This window comes from Hevea brasiliensis, chromosome 17 (genome assembly GCF_030052815.1).
Source record: "Hevea brasiliensis isolate MT/VB/25A 57/8 chromosome 17, ASM3005281v1, whole genome shotgun sequence".
NCBI lineage: Eukaryota > Viridiplantae > Streptophyta > Magnoliopsida > Malpighiales > Euphorbiaceae > Hevea > Hevea brasiliensis.
The window spans coordinates 38,689,984-38,711,076 of NC_079509.1; positions in this window are offsets into that span (position 1 = coordinate 38,689,984).

Consider the following 21,093-nt stretch of genomic DNA (forward strand, 5'->3'; position numbering starts at 1 on the left):
TGTCTTATTGCACGCGGGGCAAAATTTCAGGTCATTCCAAGTTGTATAGACCAAGTTATGATCAATTTACTAAAGCTGGACAGATTGCACATTTAGTGCAAAATTTGGTCAATTTTAGTTCTGGCAGTTTTGGTACCTGAACTTGTGCAAGCTATTTGACTTGGTTCTGGCCATTTCTGGGTTTTGGTGTCTTCATAAGAATTGTAGCTCTATGTCTTATTGTACTCGGGGCAAATTTTCAGGTCATTCTAAGTTGTATAGACCAAGATATGGTCAATTTACTAAAGCTGGACAGATTGCACCTTTAGTGCAAAATTTGGTCAATTTCTCAATTTTTGGGTGCTAGATTTGCCTAGCTTAAAGTCCTATTTCTCTTGGTTTTTAGCTTTTAGTCAAAGAATAAAAATTGTAGCTCTATGTCTTATTGCACGCGGGGCAAAATTTCAGGTTATTCCAAGTTGTATAGACCAAGTTATGGTCAATTTACTAAAGCTGGACAGATTGCACATTTAGTGCAAAATTTGATCAATTTTAGTTATGACAGTTTTGGTACTTGAACTTGTGCAAGCTATTTGACTTGGTTCTGGACATTTCTGGGTTTTGGTGTCTTCATAAGAATTGTAGCTCTATGTCTTATTGCACACGGGGCAAAATTTCAGGTCATTCCAAGTTGTATAGACCAAGTTATGGTCAATTTACTAAAGCTGGACAGATTGCACCTTTAGTGCAAAATTTGGTCAATTTTAGTTATGGCAGTTTTGGTACCTAAACTTGTGCAAGCTATTTGACTTAGTTCTGGCCATTTATGGGCTTTTGTGTCTGCATAAGAATTGTAGATCTATGTCTAAAATAACCATGGTAAAAATTTCAGGTCAATTGGACCTGTTTTGAGTGAGTTATGCTCATCCCAAGGACTACTATTCATATAGTCAAAAATCTGGGTTGCAAGGTTGCTATTCTGGATTTGGTCATTTTTAAGGTCAGTTTCTAGGTAGAATTTTGGCAACATTTCTACATGAAAGTTGGCCTATTTGGTGTCTAGTCTCACCCCCCATTGGCCTCATACCAATTGGGTTCATAGTTTGGCACTTATGGCCTAATTTAGGTACTGCCTTCAATACACAACCTGCACAAAGCACATACACTTCCAATTTGATATTCCTTCTCCTCCTCATTACTTCAATATTCAATCAACAACACTTCCATATATATATTGTACACAATTCCAGCAACACTTTTGGGCAGAATATTCAAGTGCTCAATGCACACAATTCACCATTAAGTTCAACATTCACTTCCACTAAAATTCAACATATCTCAATGTCAATATTACACATACACTTCAACATAATCATACTTCAATATCACTTACTCTTGCTGCCCACAATTTAACATTAGCATATTTCATTAATAACTACATGTTCACACACAAATTCATGGTTTAATAGGCTGCCAAACATGGCAGTTTGCCCAAAGCATTAAGGTTCCATTACACACCCTTAATTCAAGAACTACATGCACATACTTAGATTTTAACTTACTACTTCCTCTATTTAAGTTATTCAACCTTAATTTTCATCCATTATAGGTAAGAAAAACTCAACTATAATAAACTTTCATGGCTGTCCAAAATTGAATATATCAATAACTCATCAAATCCTTCAAATTTCTTCACCATCTAACTCATTTCAACCTTAATACAAACTTTAATGAAGCAAGGAATGAAAAACTAGCACTAACCTTTTTTGAGCTTCACCAAAACTTCATCAAATCCTCTTCTTTTTGCTTCCAACATACTGCCCAAGGTGTGTGTGCAAGCTTTGGTGAAGAAACTAAGTAGAAATGGTGGCTTGATCATGCACCTATGGAGGTTGCATGTGGGGCGTCCATGGTGATTTCCATGGTGAACTCCATTTCTCTTGGCTGGTTATTTCTCAAGGTGGAAGATGATGGTTCTGCTGTCCCAAAGGAATATTTAAGTGTCCCAAATTAAGAGTTAGTGGAGCACTAACTTGGATTTTAATGTTAATTATTCAAAGTTTCATAAATTGGATTTTATCCCCCATTTCTTTCACTATTCTTATAATGTATCACAATTTAATTTTTCATGACATTCTCTAAGTGTAATATCATTTATTTTTAATGGACATTGAGGTCAAAAGGCAACTCTAGGTGTCAAATGACCAAAATGCCCCACTTCGGGTTATATTCCCGATTTTTCGGTAACACCGATTTTTGTCTGTTTCTCGATTTTTCGTTTTTCTTTGTACTAATTTATTAATTTTTTTCTTTGATATTTCTAGTGTCAATTATATTTCAATAAACCTTTATTTACGTCCCGGAATTAAATTCTGAGGGTTCCCCGCGATCCTGGGGTCGGCAACGGCCTTCCCAGTGCGGTCACCCATCGCTTCGGTGTCGGCTCGTTTAACTTAGCTTCATTTTCTCTCTTTCATTTGTCTTTGATTTTTCTTCCATTTTCTTCTCATTTATTTCATCATTATATGTCTGTTCATTATCACCGAAGTGTAGTTCCAGACATTCCAACTTTCTGGGGTAGACATTAGCCGTCGGAACAGTAAAATATACGGATTACGAAAATGAGGATGTTACATAAACTACCTATATACAAGATAACTGTGCTATATCAGGTTTAAAGATTATATGCACTGATATGATTTATGACAATACATTGATAAGAGTAAACTCCATGTGCTTGTCATAAGTATCACTGGTTCGGCCTACTTATCATTTATAAGTGCCTATCATGTTTGTCATATGGCATGTGACTCACCATTCCATCTTATTTATATCTCATATAAATAACTTGGAAACAAACATAAATACAATCTTTCTGGATAAGTCATGTCCTTATTGTGAAGTATCCTCGATTGTGAACCTATTTATGATACTTTGTACTAGAAATACTGTCACTCATATTCTTAACAACTTAAGAATAGAATTTCTAACAAAATATCAATGGACCTTTTCTATTACACATAAATATATTATGTAAACGGAAAAGTGGAAATGCCTTTTATTAATAAAATATGTACAAGATACATACTAAATGATATGCTCTAGGGCATACTACTAACAATCAAAACATTCATCCTTATGAGCAAGAAATGCAACCCAAGTATACCTGGAATAGTCATCAACAATCACAAAAGCATAATATGCACCACCTAAGCTGGCTACTTTAGTAGGGCCAAACAAATCCATATGCAATTAATTGAAGAGATTTAGAAGTGGATACCTTATGAATAGATTTGAAAGTGCTCTTAACTTGCTTACCCATTTGGCATGCATCACACACCTTGTCCTTTTGAAACTTGATCTTTGGTAGCCCATCAACTAGCTCATCCTTGTTTAAGTTTGCAAGAAGGTCCATGCTAGCATGTGCAAGCCTTCTATGCCAAGTCCAAGAGGTATCACTAATAGAAATAAAGCACTTGACATCTTTATTAGACAAAGCACACAAATCAATAACATAAATATTTTCAATTCTTTCACCAATAAACAACATTTTGTTATCACATATTCTAGACACAAAGTAAGATTTAGACTAAAAAATAACTCTACAATCCTTATCACACAATTGACTAACACTAAGCAAATTATATTTTAAACCATCAACCAAGAGTACTTTATTAAGAATTGGAGAGTTTTCCTTGCCAATCTTACCTATCCCCATAATTTTACCTTTGTTATTGTCACTATAAGTAACTTACCCACCTCCATATTTCTTTTCTAGTGAAAGGAAAAGGTTGGCATTTCCAGTCATGTGTCTTAAACATCTACTATACAAATACCACTTGCTTTTAAGCTTTAAGGATTTCAAGCACACTTACACAAGATAATTTAATTTACTTTAAATACCCAAATGTACATGGGACCTTGGGGGTTAGTAGTTTCATCATTTGAATCAAATATTTTACCAAATCCAAGATGGACTTTCCTAATGGCACACTTATAGTTAGTGTGACTAAGCTTGCCACAATAGTGACATTGACCATTGAACTTTCTTGTTCTTGGTCTATATGCATGAGGGTATGCATATGGTCCGATGTGATCATTCTTTTTGTGTTCATTATGTGCATGTGAGCATGAGGCATGGTGAGTGTGATGATAGTTGTGAGGCCTAGTAGCATGTCCCCTATGAGGTCTTGGCCTAGATGCAACTCTCCTAGATGTATATGTCCTATTTACATTTTATGTAGGAATATGTTGATGATATGAGGTCTTTCTAGGTTTATTACTTCTAGATTTCTTTGGTTCTTGTCCTTTAGGATTGGACACCTTTGGACTAAGCACTTGGGGACTAGGCTCACTAGAATTAGATGCTTTAACAAAAATGGTCCTAGAAGGAGTTGCTTGGGCAAATTTGCTATAGCCAAGTCCATATTTGATGCTAGGAGACCTTTGAGAGTCCAAAATTGCATCAAGTTTATCCTTTCCTTTAGCAAATTTGAAAAGAGAAGTTTTTAACTTAGCAATTTCATTTCTCAACTTCTCATTTTCTAATGAGAGCTCATCTAAGGATTTTTGCACATTACTATCTAAAAGTGTATCATCCTTAGTTGCGGTCTCATTCTCCTTCCTCAAACTAGCAAGCTCACTTTTCAAAAGTTTATTTTTCTTATGACTTAATTCTAATTCATCATTCATAACTTTAAGAGCACTAACTAGTTCATCATAAGAAAATTCAACAAAATTATCATTTAAAGTTACCTCATTGGAGCTTTCGTCCATTGCCATGAAGTACATTTGGGCAACTTGATCACCAATCTCCTCATCTTCGGAGTCACTTGATTCAACCCATGTTGCTTTGAGAGCCTTCTTCTTGAATTTCTTGAAAGGCTTCTTCAATTTGGGACAATCCATTCTAATGTGACCCGGCTTGTTGCATTCAAAGCATATGAGAGGTTCCCTCTTACTACTTTTACCCTTGTCCTTCTTGAAGTTCCTCTTTGGAATGAACTTCTTATTTTGGAAGAGCATCTTCCTTATTCCCCTTGTCACTAGGGCTAATTTTTCTTCATTAAACTCTTCATTATCATCACTAGAGTTTTCAGAAGACACTTTAAAGACAATGTTCTTCTTGGCCTTATTGGGTTCTACCACTTGTTCTCTTTTGAGGTTCATCTCATAGTCAATAAGATTTCCCAAGAGCTCATCAAGTTGCACCTTTCTCAAGTCTTTGGAATCCTTGAGTGAAGTTACTTTGGGTAGCCGCTCCTTAGGAAAACTTCTTAGAATCTTCTTCACTAACTCCTCATTTGTGAATGTCTTCCTAAGGGATTTAATTCCTCCTATAATATCCACAAACCTATCATACATTTTGACTAATGGTGTCATCCGATTTCATCTTAAACAACTCATATTGATAGATGAGAGAATCCATCTTATTCTCCTTCACTTGGCTAGTGCCCTCATGAGTAACCACCAAAGCATCCTAAATTTCTTTTGCAGTAGACTTCATACATACTTTATTATATTCACTTCTACTTAATGCACAAAATAAAACATGAATGGCTTTATTATTTAGTGCTACTCTTTTTTTCTCTTGCTCACTCCATTTACCCATTGGCTTAGTTACATGCACACCATCTACTATTTTAATTGGGGTGAATGGCCCATTTTTAACAACATCCCACAAATCAACACCTTCTGATTTTAAGAAATAATACATTCTATTTTTCCAATACAAGAAGTTATTACCATCAAAAAAGGGAGGTCTTACCACCGATATTGACTTTCTTGTGCATTAAGGGTTGCCATTGATCTTTGCTCTAAGATGATTAAATCTTTGTTGAATGGAGACTTGCTATGATAACACTTGTTGTCCCTTATAGTAACCCAAAGGGGGGGGGGGTGAATTGGGTGTTAATTAAAAAATTTGAAGGATAGGAGGAGATTTTTAAGAGAGAGTGCATAAGAAAAAAGAAAATAAGATGGAACACAGAAATTTTATAGAGGTTCGGCTATCCCAAGCCTACGTCCCTCCTTGAGAGTTAACTCTACTAAAATTCTTCTTTGGGTGATGAATAAACCCCTTATAACTACCATAAGAGTAAACTCTTGCTCTTTTACAAATCCCTTTACACTCAAGAGCTATTTAAAGCTCTATCACAGTCAAGTGATAATTAATGTTTACAACAACCTTGAATGAACTCTCTGAACTAAGAAATTACAGCTCAAACATCAAGCTCTCAATAATCAATTATGGTAGCTTAAGTTTTAGAGAGAGAGAAGAGGGAAAAAATTTTTTAACAGAATAAATTCTCAAAAAAATTGGTTGTTATATTCCCTCCAGTCATAAATGACCTCTTTTTATAGTTTTGGTGAGAAAATGACCTTTGGGGGTGCATTAAATGTAAATATAGCTGTTCAACCACCCAAATCTCTATTTTATCAAGTTTCAAAAACCCAAGTTCAATTGGTGAAGTTATTTGCTTTGACTGCTGAAGGTTGGAGTGCGAAAAAACATCATTTAAAAAGTGAACTTCAGTTGTCAAAGTTCCTACCTTTGGCTGCCGCAGTGCTCTCTGGACAAAATGGGTTTAAACACTAAAAAACCATCAGTTGAGGAGTGAACTTCCGCTGCCAAAGTTGCCACTTTCGGTTGCCGAAGTGCTCTCTGAACAAAAGGCACAAAAAGGGCACTTAGGCTTCAAAAACTCACAACTTTTTGACCCGAACTCGGATTTTCTATCCGTTTGAATTGTTGAAAAGCTAATTTGATAAACTCTTCAATGAAAATACTTTTAAAAACAAATTTCATTTCTAAAAGTAAAAATTTCACTTTAGTCCTCCTTGGTCAAGAAAAAGTTATAGATACAGATACTAAGAAGTTTAGAGATTCACAAATTTATAACTTTTTGACTTGAACTCTGATTTTTGATCCATTTAAACCATTGGAAAGCTAATTTGAAAAAATTTTCGATGAAAACACTTTCAAAAACAAATTTGCATTTTTCAAAAATGAAATTTTCATTTTAGTTCTCGTTAGTCAAGAAAAGCTAAACATAGAGATACTAAGAAATTTAGAGTAACCTAGACTTGAGCCAACATAACTAATTAAATGAGATTCACAAGATATATATAAAAAATAAATAAATATTACATTGTAGGATCCCATAAATGTTTGCTTCCGTACCTTGCTCTTTCTTAACCTTGATTTGAAGCAATTTGGCAATTTTGAATCTAGGGCCTATAAACTCAATACAAACACTTCCATGGTAGATTAGTAGCACACTAATTATTTATTATCATCAAAACATGGATTAAGACTCCTAGGTCCAACAATTATGATTTTCATTAAATTTCTCCCTTTGTAAAATTAGAACTCTAATTCCAGAAAGGCATTATTTGGTTCCTAGAGATTCATGATAAGTGAGGAGGACTATCAGCTCATTCATCATTCATCTCATCATTGGCATCCGAACAATTGAGGGTGTAGTGTGTGAAGTGAATTTTTACAATTGAACCCATATGGGTATAGATGAATTAGCAACTTAGAGGTGAAGGCGAATTATGCACGCTTAAATTATCAAATTCGAGGAAGGACTCTCCCTCAATAAGAGTACAATCCAAGGAAGGACTCTCCCTTATGCTTCCACGTCGCACATTTATTGACATGCTAAATGGAAAAATTTTCTTCGAAATTTAAGAGGCGTAAAAAATGTTTTTCATAAATATGAAAGGGTGTCCAAGGAAAGGACTCTCTCCCAAACTCTCGATATTTTAAAATGTAGACTTTAAGAGAGAACATGCTTTTCATAGACATGGAAGGGGGTTCCAAGAAAGAACTCTCTGCTGAACTCCCCAATATTATATAAAGAGATTGTGGTTTTTATAAAAGGCATAAAAAAATATTTTTAATAAGGGGGTTTAAGGAAATGACTCTCTCTTGAATTCCCATATTTTATAAAGAGACAGTGTAACATTTCTCCCAGATTCTTATTATTTCCTAAACTGTAAAATGACATAAATGCTATAAAATAAAAATGCACTATTCCCTAACTCCATACGTGTTATTTCTGATCTCTCAAATTTGCTAAACCTACAATGTCCGAACACTTTCTAATGCACCCTGTGACACCCCTTATCCGTCTACAGTGTAGCCGAGTAAGATACGCCACACAGTGTACCGGAACATTATATTTTATCTCAATTATTTTTATCCTTCCTTAATTTATTTCTTTATGGTGATGAAATGCAATTTGTGAAATTTGACTCATTTAAGTCATTTATTAAAATTATAAATTCATTTGAGGTTCCGAAAATTTTATAGAAAATCTGGTAGAGTACCGGCTAAAAATGGAGAAAACAGTTCTTCGGAACCTATGAAAAACACTTCCAATATATTTTCAATCATTCTCAAACTCCATTATGTCAACATAATCTCAATATTTCTCAACCATTTCTCAAAAATTCTTCTATTTATCATTCATTCATTTCACATGATAATCATGTACAAATCATAAATAAATACTACATTTTCATTTATAAACACAAATTACAAATATTTGTATTAATACCAAAATATATTACATGAGTTTCAACTATACATGAGAAAATAAAAGTTTAATTACAAAATACAAACAGTACAAAATACCAGAATGGGACCTAGTGTCCTACCAATGCACCGAAGTCTGTAAGGTGACATGGACACTATGCAGAACTGTGAACGGCCTCACCCAGTCTGTGGTCTACTGGGCTCTCTGTCAGTCTCTCTAGAACCTACGCGTGGCAAAAAGCAACGAGCTAAATAATAATGCTTAGTGGTGCCAATAATAAAATAAAAAGAATTAAAAGAAAATAATTATGCAGTGTATATGTTGATTTCTCATACAGACAAATTATTGGTAATTATTTGTAGTATTATTTATTTGATACTTGTTATATCCATTATTTCATTAAATTTATCAACTTGCATTTTTGGTTGCCCAAGTAACCTATATTGGATGATTAGACTGGATAAACGGGTAAACTTGCACTAGGTATCAAGTACCTCAGGCCATCACACCATCGGATTGCCTTTACCCAGAATTTCTGGGCAATTTTATGTTCTGCTAGATTTGGTAGTTCAACTTTGGCTAGCAATTTCATTTAGTTAAGTCCAGAATTTGAGTTTGTGTTCTGCATGAAAGTTGTTCTAATTTGCCTAAGCTTTCCATTGATATAAATTTCAGGTTAATTGGACCTTTCCACACTGAGTTATGACCAAATGAATGAACATTGTTCATTTGGTCATTTTCTAGGGATAGCATATTGGTCACCCATATTAGGTCAATTTTTAGGGCCACTTAGGTTGGTTTTCTGGGCAGGGTTTCTTCACCAAAGTTGTGGCATTATGTATCTAGTTTTACCTCCAATTGGCCTTACACCAATTAGAGCTACACAAGTTTAGTTAAGGCTCTCCAAACACACTAGACTCCAAGAGTCCAGAATGCAGCACACAAGACAGCCTACCCTTTCCAACATTCAATGACTCAATTCACTTCATATTAAGTTTAAAACTCACCAAATGGTCACCAATTGACCATTAAAATGTTCCTACACCATTATAGGAGCAAAACTCTAATTTGCTCAAAACCCTAAGTTCTCAATTTCTCTACTCTTCCATTAACTTACAATTCAATGTGCTAAGTGTTAAGTTCATATCAAGGGTAGCTTATATACTCATTTAACCCAAAGAAATCATCAAAACCCTAATAAGTCCATAGCTGGCGAAAATGGTGTGACACTTTAACATGTTTATTTTTTAGGGAACTTCACATATTCTAGTTCAATTTATTATTCTAACAAGAAATTTGAAGGAAAGAGAAAAGGATTTGGACACTAACCTCTTTTGAAATTTTCCCAAGCTTGAAAAACTCTTCCTTTTCTCTTTTTTTTACTACCTCTAACTTGCCCAAGGTGTACGATCAATTTTTCATGAAGAGGTTATGAGGTTTTATGGTGTAGTTGGCTAGGATTTGAAGCTTAGGTGAGTGCATCAATGGAGGATTCTCTCTCTCTTTGGTGCGGCTGTTTGAGAAGAAGAAGATGGATGTTTAGTTTTTCAATTTTTATCTTCTTTTATTCATGTTTAAGTAGTACATAATGATGTGTCAAAATTTGGTTCGGTGAAAATATTTTAATTGCATCATGCTTATGTCATAAATATGATTTTTATTTCATTTTCTTTTCTTTTTTTCTACTCATTTTTAATTAAATTTTTAGCAATATTTATTCATATTTTATGTCATAATAATTATTTACTTAACTAGACAAGTTGGCCAAAAATCATCTCTGAAGACGAAATGACCAAAATGCCCTCTGTTTGGCTTATTGAGCCAAAATTGTCTGTACCAATCAAAAAAATTTTCTAAGCATTTTCTTGGCATACTAATGCTATCGAAACCTCAATGACTCTTCTCTGGAGTCCCAAAAATTATTTCATAAATTTTCTCCTGGGTTTAGGGCTTCTAGCTATGAAAACAGCAACTTCCCACTGAGTTACCCATTGCAAGGGCACCGGCTAATTTAACTTGGTTGTATTTTATTTCTAAAAATTTTTCTTAATTTTTCTTATTAGCATTTGAATTATTTATGACTCCCCATTCAAGTCTAAATATTTTTTCACACGTTCTAGCTGTCCGGACCAACACCGGCCATCAGAACAGTAGTGTAACATCCTCCCTATATGTAGTCAGTACGTTCTATTGCTCCGGTGACCTAATGTCTGTCTAAAAAAGTCAGGATGTTTAGAACTACACTTCAGTGATAGTGAATAGACATATAATGATGAAATAAATAAAAAGAAAATATAAGAAAAATTAAAGAAAAATAAAAGAGAGAAAATGAAACAATGTTAAATGAGCTGGCACCGTACGGCGAAGACAATTGCCAACCCTAGGACCGTGGGGAACCTTCATAATTAAATTTCGGCACATAATTAAAGGTTTATTGAAATGTAATTGACACTAGAAATATCAAAGAAAAATTAATAAATTATTATAAAGAAAAATAAAAAATCGAGAGAGACAAAAATCGGTATTATCGAAAAATTGGAAATACAACCCGCAAAAGGGCATTGTGGTTATTTGACACATAGAGTTGCCTTTTAACCTCAATGTCCATTAAAAATAAATGATATTACACTTTGAAAATGTCATGAAAAATTAAAATGAGATACATTATATGAATAGTGAAAGAAATGAGGCATAAAATGTAAATTGTGAAACTTTGAATAATTAAACAATAAAAATAACCTAAGTGTATGTGAAGTAATGGTTGGGAGGTATATGTAATAATTAAGTATTTTCATGTATATGTTATGTTGAATTTAACTTTGTAAATTAGGGTTGTATAATGTACATAGAGCACTTATATATTCTGCCCAAATGGACATGATTGAGATATGATGAATGGTATAAAAGTGTTATGAATGTATAATTGTAGTTTTGGGAGGAGGAGAAATGGCATTTGGGAGTGTTCTTTTACGTGCAGATTGTATATTGTGAAGGCAGTAGGAAAATTGAACCATAAGTGAAAATTGGTGACCCCAATTGGTATGAGGCTAATGGGAGGTGAAACTAGACACAAAATAGGCCAACTTTTATGTAAAAATGTTGCCAAAATTCTGCTTAGAAACAGACCTTAAAATGACCTAATCCGGAATTGATAATGTGCAAGCCCAGATTTTTGACCATATGAACAGTAGTCACTAAGATGACTATAACTCACTCAAAATAGGTCCAAATGACCTGAAATTTATACCATGGAAAGCTTAGACATAGAGCTACAATTCTTATAAGGACACCAAAGCCCAGAAATGGCCAGAACCAAGTCAAATTGCTTACCCAAGTTAGGGTACCAAAACTGCCAGAACTGAATTTGACCTAAAATTGATCAAATTTTGCACTCAAGATGCAATCTGTCCAGCTTTAGTAAATTGACCATATCTTGGTCTATACAACTCAGAATGACCTGAAATTTGTGCCAAAAGTTTAATAAGACATAGAGCTACAATTTTGCTTCTTAGACCAGAAGCTAAAGACCAAGAGAAGCAGGACATTAAGCTGGACCAATCTAGCACACTAAAACTGAAAATTTGACATTTACATACAATGAAGCTTTGAAGTAATTTGGCAATAAATGCCAACTTATGAAAAGGGTAAATTGCACTATATTAGCAGCATATTGAATTACAAATTGTGACATGTTGATACTAGAATCAACTTATCCATGATATCTAAAAAGGACAACATTTGCATTGACTTGTGAATTACATAATAACTAGTAAACTTTAAAAATCAAGAATTAAACAATTAATTTGTAATGTGCCCTAGTTTGCCTAGTTGACTAGTTTGGATAGGTTGGCATGCCAATAGGATTCTGACAGCTGTTCTGTAAATAGCTTCACGCCGTACTGTGTTTACTAGCTTATTATGCCATACTATGATTTTAATAGCCTATGGCTATACGAATTGTGTTATTATACTCGGCTTAATGCTTGATTGATTATATGGCTTTTTAGCCACATTGTTTGCACACCGGGAGATACTTTGTGACCGATGGTATGATGGCCCAAGGTACTAGGTACCTAGTGCTACTATATCCGTTTATCCAGTCTGGTCAGTGTATAGGCTGCACAGGCAGTTAATTTAAGTGTATTAAATTCAGACCATTAAACTAAGTGTATTGACATGCAGTATAACTAAATTAAGTATAAATAAAATATGCTCAATAAAAACATGAAAAGCTTTAGATGAACAATCTTATTAAAGATTTCTGAAGAATTAGTCTGCAAAGACTATAGGCATCGAAAATCATAAACAATTATTTTATTTTATTTTAATTTATTTCTCTTTATAATTGGCACCACTAAGCAAAATTGCTTAGCGCATTGCTTTTGCAACGCTTAGGTATTGGAGACACAGCTGGGGAGCCCAGTAGACCTACGACCTGGTGAGACATTAGATTTACACAGGAGTTCAGAGTCATCTGCACTACACTACATACATGGTAGGACTTAGGATCTTGTGTAATGACTATCAGTTGTATTTTGACATTTTGCTATGTAATATGTATATTATAAAACTTTAAGATTTGTAATAATTTATACATATTAACTTTATATAGAGAATGTCTGAATGTATTTAAGTTATAATGGGCTGTATTTTGAAACTATTTAAATATTGTAAAAAGCAATAGACTGTATTGAAATATTGAGACTGCGAAATAGTTGAGATTTTGAGAATATTGTATTGAACTGTTTTTAGCAGGTGAAAAAGGACTATTTGTCCAAATTACAGACGACACTTTGCCGGATTATGGTTAAAAATTTTACAACACCAAATTTTATTTCAAGATACAAATATAACCAACATGATATGAATTATACATAAAGGCTTCTTAAACCAAATTGAGTATTCAGAAAATAAGATAATCACAGACTAAGTGCTCCGGCACGCCGTGTAGCACGCCTTGCTCGGCTACACTATAGACGGGTGAGGGGTGTTACATTTAGTGGTATCAGAGCACGATTTAGGTGTTTCTGGACCTAGATAAATTGCATACCATGTATTGCATTTGTAAGTGTTAAGATGACTCTAATGCAGATCTTTTGATTGGTTATTTTGATCAGAATATGGACTCCACATCGCAGAGAGTGGTCGATGAGGAGGTGGAGAGTCATTCTCCATCTATGACTGAGCCTGGAGATAGGAGAGAACCTACTCCACCCGTACTTGAGGCACCAGTACAGCCTCCACTAGCCACATTTCAGTAAATGGCTGAATTCTTTAGACAGATGGTAGGAATTATGCCACCACCACCACCTCCACATCAAACATCTCATTTGGAGAAACTCAGGAAGTTTGGAGCGGTGGATTTTCTAGGAAAAAGGGAAGATGATTCTGTCACAGCTGAAAACTGGTTGGACAGAACTGGAAGAGTTTCGAAACAACTTCACTGTACTTCGGAGCAGAGTTTGGAAGCTGCTGTATCACTACTACAAGATGATGCATACTAATGGTGGGATACAGTGACTAGTGAGGTACCACTAGAGCAAGTAACTTGGGATTTCTTTCTCATTGAGTTCATAAAGAAGTATGTGGGTAGTGTATACCTGGAAGAGAGAAGAAGTGAATTTATTACCCTACGACGGAGACAGCTGAAAGTGGCTGAATATGAAAGAGAATTTGTCAGACTAAGCCGCTATGGGAGAGAAATAGTCCCCAAAGAGGCCGAGAGATGCAGGAGATTTGAGGAAGGGCTCAATAATAATATTAAAATAATGATTACAGCATTAGGGATTACTGACTTTACCAAGTTAGTTGAAGCTGCACTGAAAGTAGAGAGAGTTAGAGTAAGTGAACAGAGCAGGAAAGATAGGCAGCGTAAGAGGGAAGTTAGACCAGGGTAGTCCAGTATATCAACTGATAATAAAAACTTTAAAGGTTCACAGGACCAGACACAGAGTCAGAGAAGTCAGTTTCTAATATCTGTAACTAGCTCCCCGGACACAGTAACAAGGGGATCAGCCCCAATGCTAGAATGTATGCACCTTGGTAAGAGACACAAATGAGAATGTTGACTGTTAAAGGGAGAGTGTTTCAAGTGTGGGGCTATGGATCATTTTACAAGAGATTGCCCCCAGAGGAGTGACTTAACAGCTCCAGTACAAGCTGATGGACCTGCCCCCACAATGCAAAAGGGTAGAAGATCTGGTAAATTAGAGACGGCTGAAATTTCACAGAAGGCTATTTCTAAGACTGTTGAAAGATCGAAAGTCAGAGTGACACCAAAAGTGTATGCCATGGAAGCTAGAGAGGAGCCAGACCTAGACATTGATAAAACAACATAAGGAAATAAAGAAGCAAGGAAATAACAGACACATCTGATAAAATATACTATATTATCTGTAAAGAAAGAAATTCAAATTCAAATGGATAAATCTGAACAAGATATTCTAGTTATTAACCATTAGACCACAGTATGATGGGAAATAGGATCTGGTTTCAGAAAAATTGACCCGAGATGGGAGGTATTATTATTAGCTGACAGAATTAGAGTGGATTTTAAGATGATAGTAACCATAGTAGAATGAAAATCACTTATAAAAATTAAGTTGAGTGGAATAGCAAAAATTTAAAAAGGTAAATCAATTCTAAAAAGTGAAGTCAAGAAAGATAAGATGTTAGAAAATCTGATTTACTGGGATATACCGTGGTAACTACGCAATATTCTAGATGTTTGTGCTGTAAGCTGCAGATTACAGTACCGACTTGGGACTATTGTGTAGAGCTACGTATTTCCGATAGTAAATTAAGATAAGAATAAAATTTTAAAACTAAGATTAGTAAGACAGATTAAAGAGGAAGTAAAGTATTATAATACACAAAAACACGAAAAGACAAAGAGATAGTCGTTCCTCGATTATTTACACTGAGTAAATTTCGAAGAAGAAATTTTTATTTAGAGAGAAAGAGTTGTAACATCCTCCCTGTACGTAGTCTATACGTTCTGTTGCTCCGGTGACCTAATGTATGTCCGGAAAAGTCAGGATGTTTAGAACTACACTTTGGTGATAGTGAATAGACATATAATGATGAAATAAATAAAAAAAAAATACAAAAAAAATTAAAGAAAAATAAAAGAGAGAAAATGAAATAAGGTTAAATGAGCTGGCACCGTAGCGATGGGTGACCGCACCGGGAAGTTACGGCGAAGGCAATTGCTAACCCCAGGACCACGGGAAACCCTCGGAATTAAATTTCGGGACATAATTAAAGATTTATTGAAATGTAATTGATACTAGAAATATCAAAGAAAAATTAATAATTTAATATAAATAAAAACGAAAAATCGAGAAACAGAAAAAATCGGTGTTATCGAAAAATCGGAAATATAACCCGCAAAAGGGCATTGTGGTCATTTGACACCTAGAGTTGCCTTTGAACCTCAATTTCCATTAAAAATAAATGATATTACACTTTGAAAATGTCATGAAAAATTAAAATGAGGTACATTATATGAATAGTAAAAGAAATGAGGCATAAAATGTAAATTGTGAAACTTTGAATAATTAAACAATAAAAGTAACCTAAGTGCTCCACTAACTCATGATTTAGGACACATATATGGGACTTTGGGATAGCAGTTCCCACTAACTTCATCTTCTTCTTCTTCATTCTTCTTCTTGCCGAAATGGAGCTCCCAAACCAAACCTCCATGGCCGCACCTTGTGAGCTTCATCAACCCATTATCAAGCCATGATTCTCACACTTCTCTTCACTAAACCTTGTCTACACACCTTGGGCAGTGTATTTGGAGCAACAAGAGGGAAGTTTAGTGAGGTTTGAGCAAGCTACAAAAATAGGTAAGTATCCAAATTTCCTCCCTTTCTTTAGTAAACTTCATGTTTAGGTTGAGGTAAGTTGAATGGTGAAGAGAATGGAAGAATTTATTGAGTTATTGAATTGTTCAATTTTGGTAGCCATGAGAACCTAAGTTGCTTGAGTTTTTCTTATCTCTAATGGATGGAAATTAATGTTGATTTAGTCATTTTAAAGTTGTAGTAATTTAGTTTCCATGTATATGTATATTGAGTACTTAAATTTAAGGGTTTGGAAAGCCATTTGAATACCTTAGCAAATTGCTACTTTTGGCAGCATTTAAATTCATGAATTAATGTTTGATTTCATGAATTTCATGGATGAATTAGGGTGAAGATGAATTGTGGGCAGTGTATGTGAAGTAATGATTGGGAGGTATATGTAATAATTAAGTGTTTTCATGTATATGTTATGTTGAATTTAACTTTGTAAATTAGGGTTGTATAATGTACATGGAGCACTTGTATATTCTGCCCAAATGGACATGATTAAGATATGATGAATGGTATAGAAGTGTTATGAATGTATAATTGTAGTTTTGGGAGGAGGAGAAATGGCATTTGGGAGTGTTCTTTTATGTGCAGATTGTGTGTTGTGAAGGCAGTAGATAAATTGAACCATAAGTGAAAATTGGTGACTCCAATTGGTATGAGGCCAATGGGAGGTGAAACTAGACACAAAATAGGCAAAGTTTCATTTAGAAATGTTGCCAAAATTCTACCAAGAAACTGACCTTAAAAATGACCTAATCCGGAATTGGTAATGTGCAAGCCCAGATTTTTTACCATATGAATAGTAGTCACTAAGATGACCATAACTCACTCAAAACAGGTCCAAATGACCTGAAATTTATGCCATGGAAAGCTTAGACATAGAGCTATAATTCGTATGAGACACCAAAGCCCAGAAATGGCCAGAACCAAGTCAAATTGCTTGCCCAAGTTAGGGTACCAAAACTGCTAGAACTGAATTTGACCTAAAATTGACCAAATTTTGTACTAAAGATGCAATCTGTCCAGCTTTAGTAAATTGACCATATCTTGGTCTATACAACTCAGAATGACCTGAAATTTGTGCCAAAAGTTCAATAAGACATAGAGCTATAATTTTGCTTCTTTGACCAGAAGCTAAAGACTAAGAGAAATAGGACATTAAGCTAGACTAATCTAGCACACTGAAACTGAAAATTTGACATTTACATACAATAAAGCTTTAAAGTAATTTGACAATAAATGCCAACTTGTGAAAAGGGTAAATTGCACTATATTGGTAGCATATTGAATTACAAATTGTGACATGTTGATACTAGAATCAACTTATCCATGATATCTAAAAAGGTCAACATTTGCATTGACTTGTGAATTACATAATAACTAGTAAACTCTAAAAATCAAGAATTAAACAATTAATTTGTAATGTGCCCTAGTTTGCCTAGTTGACTAGTTTGGATAGGTTGGCATGCCAATAGGATTCTGACAGCTGTTCTGTAAATGGCTTCACGTCGTACTGTGTTTTCTAGCTTATTATGCCATACTATGATTTTAATAGCCTATGGCTATACGGATTGTGTTATTATACTCAGCTTAATGCCTGATTGATTATATGGCTTTTTAGCTACACTATTTGCACACCAGAAGATACTTTGTGACCGATGGTGTGACGGCTTGAGGTACTAGGTACCCAGTACTAGTATATCTGTTTATCCAGTCTAGTCTGTGTATAGGCTACACAGACAGTTAATTTAAGTGTTATTAAATTTAGACCGTTAAATTAAGTGTATTGACATGTAGTATAACTAAATTAAGTATAAATAAAATATGCTCAATAAAAACATGAAAAGCTTTAGATGAACAAGCTTATTAAAGATTTCTGAAGAATTAGTCTGCAAAGACTATAGGCATCGAAAATCATAAACATTTATTTTATTTTAGTTTATTTCTCTTTATAATTGGCACCACTAAGCAAAACTGTTTAGCGCGTTGCTTTTGTAACGTGTAGGTATTAGAGACACAGCTGGGGAGCCTAGCAGACCTACGACCGGGTGAGGCATCAGATCTGCATAGGAGTCGAGAGTCATCCGCACTACACTGCATACATGGTAGGACTTAGGATCTTGTATAATGACTATCAGTTGTTTTTTGACATTTTGCTATGTAATATGCATATTATAAAACTTTAAGGTTTGTAATAATTTGTACATATTAACTTTATATAGAAAATGTCTGGATGCATTTAAGTTATAATGAACTGTCTTTTGAAACTATTTAAATACTGTAGAAAGCAATAGAATGTACTGAAATATTGAGACTGTGAAATAGTTGAGATTTTGAGAATATTATATTGAACTATTTTTAACAGGTGAAAAAGGACTGTTTGTTCAAATTATAGAAGGCACTTTGCCGGATTATGGTTAAAAATTTTGCAACACCAAATTTTTTTACAAGATACAAATATAACCAACATGATATGAATTATACATAAAAGCTTCTTAAACCAAATTGAGTATTCAGAAAATAAGATAATCAAAGACTAGGTGCTCTAACACGCCGTGTAACATGTCACACCCTACCCCTACGTAAGGCATAACATGATCCCGTAGTATACCTAATGAATTACAAACTTCGTCTACTGATAACCCATTAAATACACTACAAGGGATTTTAAAACTTTTCTTACTTCTTTTTACAGTGGTGAGCACTATTTACAGGTGTTAAAAAATTTTTTTTGAACTGAAGCGAAACAGCTAACACATTTGAATTATTAGTAATTTCTGTAAAAATTTTGGTGGAGTGCCATATGTATTTTGAATATATTTCTCAATCTCAAACTCCAATATTTTATCAACACAACATGTTTCTCAACATTTGTCAACTCAAATCCATAATAATTTTTCCAGTATTTTCAAAGGCTGAGATAAAAGAAATATATCACAATATTTACAAACCAAAATAATTTACAATTTCTTTTACAACTTCAATGTACAATTTTAATTTATAATTGCTCAAAACCAAGAACACTATATACATACAGTGAACATACATTACAATACAAAATGCAAAATATGGTATACCCGATGAACTCTCAATATAGCATTAGCAGCCTAGTCTGCTGTCCTGTCAGTCTATCTACCTGCGACAGCAATGAAAAGCTATCGCTGAGTAAAATTTACTCAGTGGTGCACAATAACAATTTGAAATGCGATATATAAATCTTTTATTGACAATTCACAAATCAAATAATTTACAATTCCATTTCACAATTTACAAAATTCATATAACGCAAATTTGATCAAACAATTGAATAACACAGTTTTGCCAATCAATAACACCATTTGATCAAATAACTGAATAATACAGTTTTGCCAATCAATAACACCATTTGATCAAATAACTGAATAATACAGTTTTGCCAATCAATAACACAATTTGATCAAATAACTGAGTAACACAGTTTAGGCCATAACATAATTTTTCCGCACATGCTGTGTTGTACACCACGACAAGACACACTCACCCCAATAATCGAAATCAATGAGGGAGGAAGCTAGCTAGATAATGAGTACTCATCCACACTCACCTCAGACTGGCAAGTCAAAGAGGGAGGAACATAATCACACTCACCCCAGACTGATAAGTCAAAGAGGGAGGAATATAATAACAGTGTCATGCCAAGTGTGAATCAAAACAATTCCAAATCACAATATTTCATAATTGTCCCAAATCACATTTTATCTCAAAATTTCCATTTGCACAGTAGGCAACACAATAATTTCCAAATAAGATTCTCAAAGCCAAAACAATAAAAAATTATTCATAACTCATTTCTCCAAATAAATTTTATAGTAAAAGCAGTGAATATAAAAAGTATTGTGCACATACATAATTTAAAACTATAATGTTCAAATAAATTTTTAAGTAGAAAATAAGAAATCAAAATTATTGTGCACAAACACAATTTAAAATAATAACATACAAATAATCATAATTTATTTCAATTGAAAAATTCAAAAGAAATAACTATTGTGCACAAACCTCTGATAACTGTCTCTTGGCTCTGACTCAGTGTTTCCTTCCCTTTCCCTGAGTCTTTGCTAACTGAGAAACACAATTTGAAGTGTTTCAGTACTCATTTAAACTGTCTCTAACAATAAGGCCTAATACTTAATTTATTGAATTCTATTATTTCCTTAGTCAACCTAAGATGTTGACCCTCGATGTAGTCTAGGTGAATTAGGTTTTAATGTTACCAATATATCACATTTAATAGCCTTTTAGTGTTTGTACATGTTACCAAATTCATTTTCAAGTATATTGCATTTTATTGCAATTTGTCAAATTTCGGTATACTAATTTGACCTAGCCGGATGACCTAGTTTCCTCTGTTTTCGGGCTTCGGTCAAAATTACAAACTTGTAGGTCTATGTCTTATTGCATGCGGGGAAAAATTTCAGGTCATTCTGAGTTATGTAGACCAAGTTATGGTCAATCTACCAATGCTGGTCAGAATGCATCAAAATGGTCACTTTAGGTCATTTTTAGGTCACTTTTGGTTCGGCCAGTTTTTGGACCTGAACTTGTGCAAGCTATTTGGCTTGGTTCTGGCCATTTTTGGGCTTTTGTGTCTTCATAAGAATTGTAGGTATATGCCTCAATTATTCATGGTAAAAATTTCAGGTTAATTGGACCTGTTTTGAGTGAGT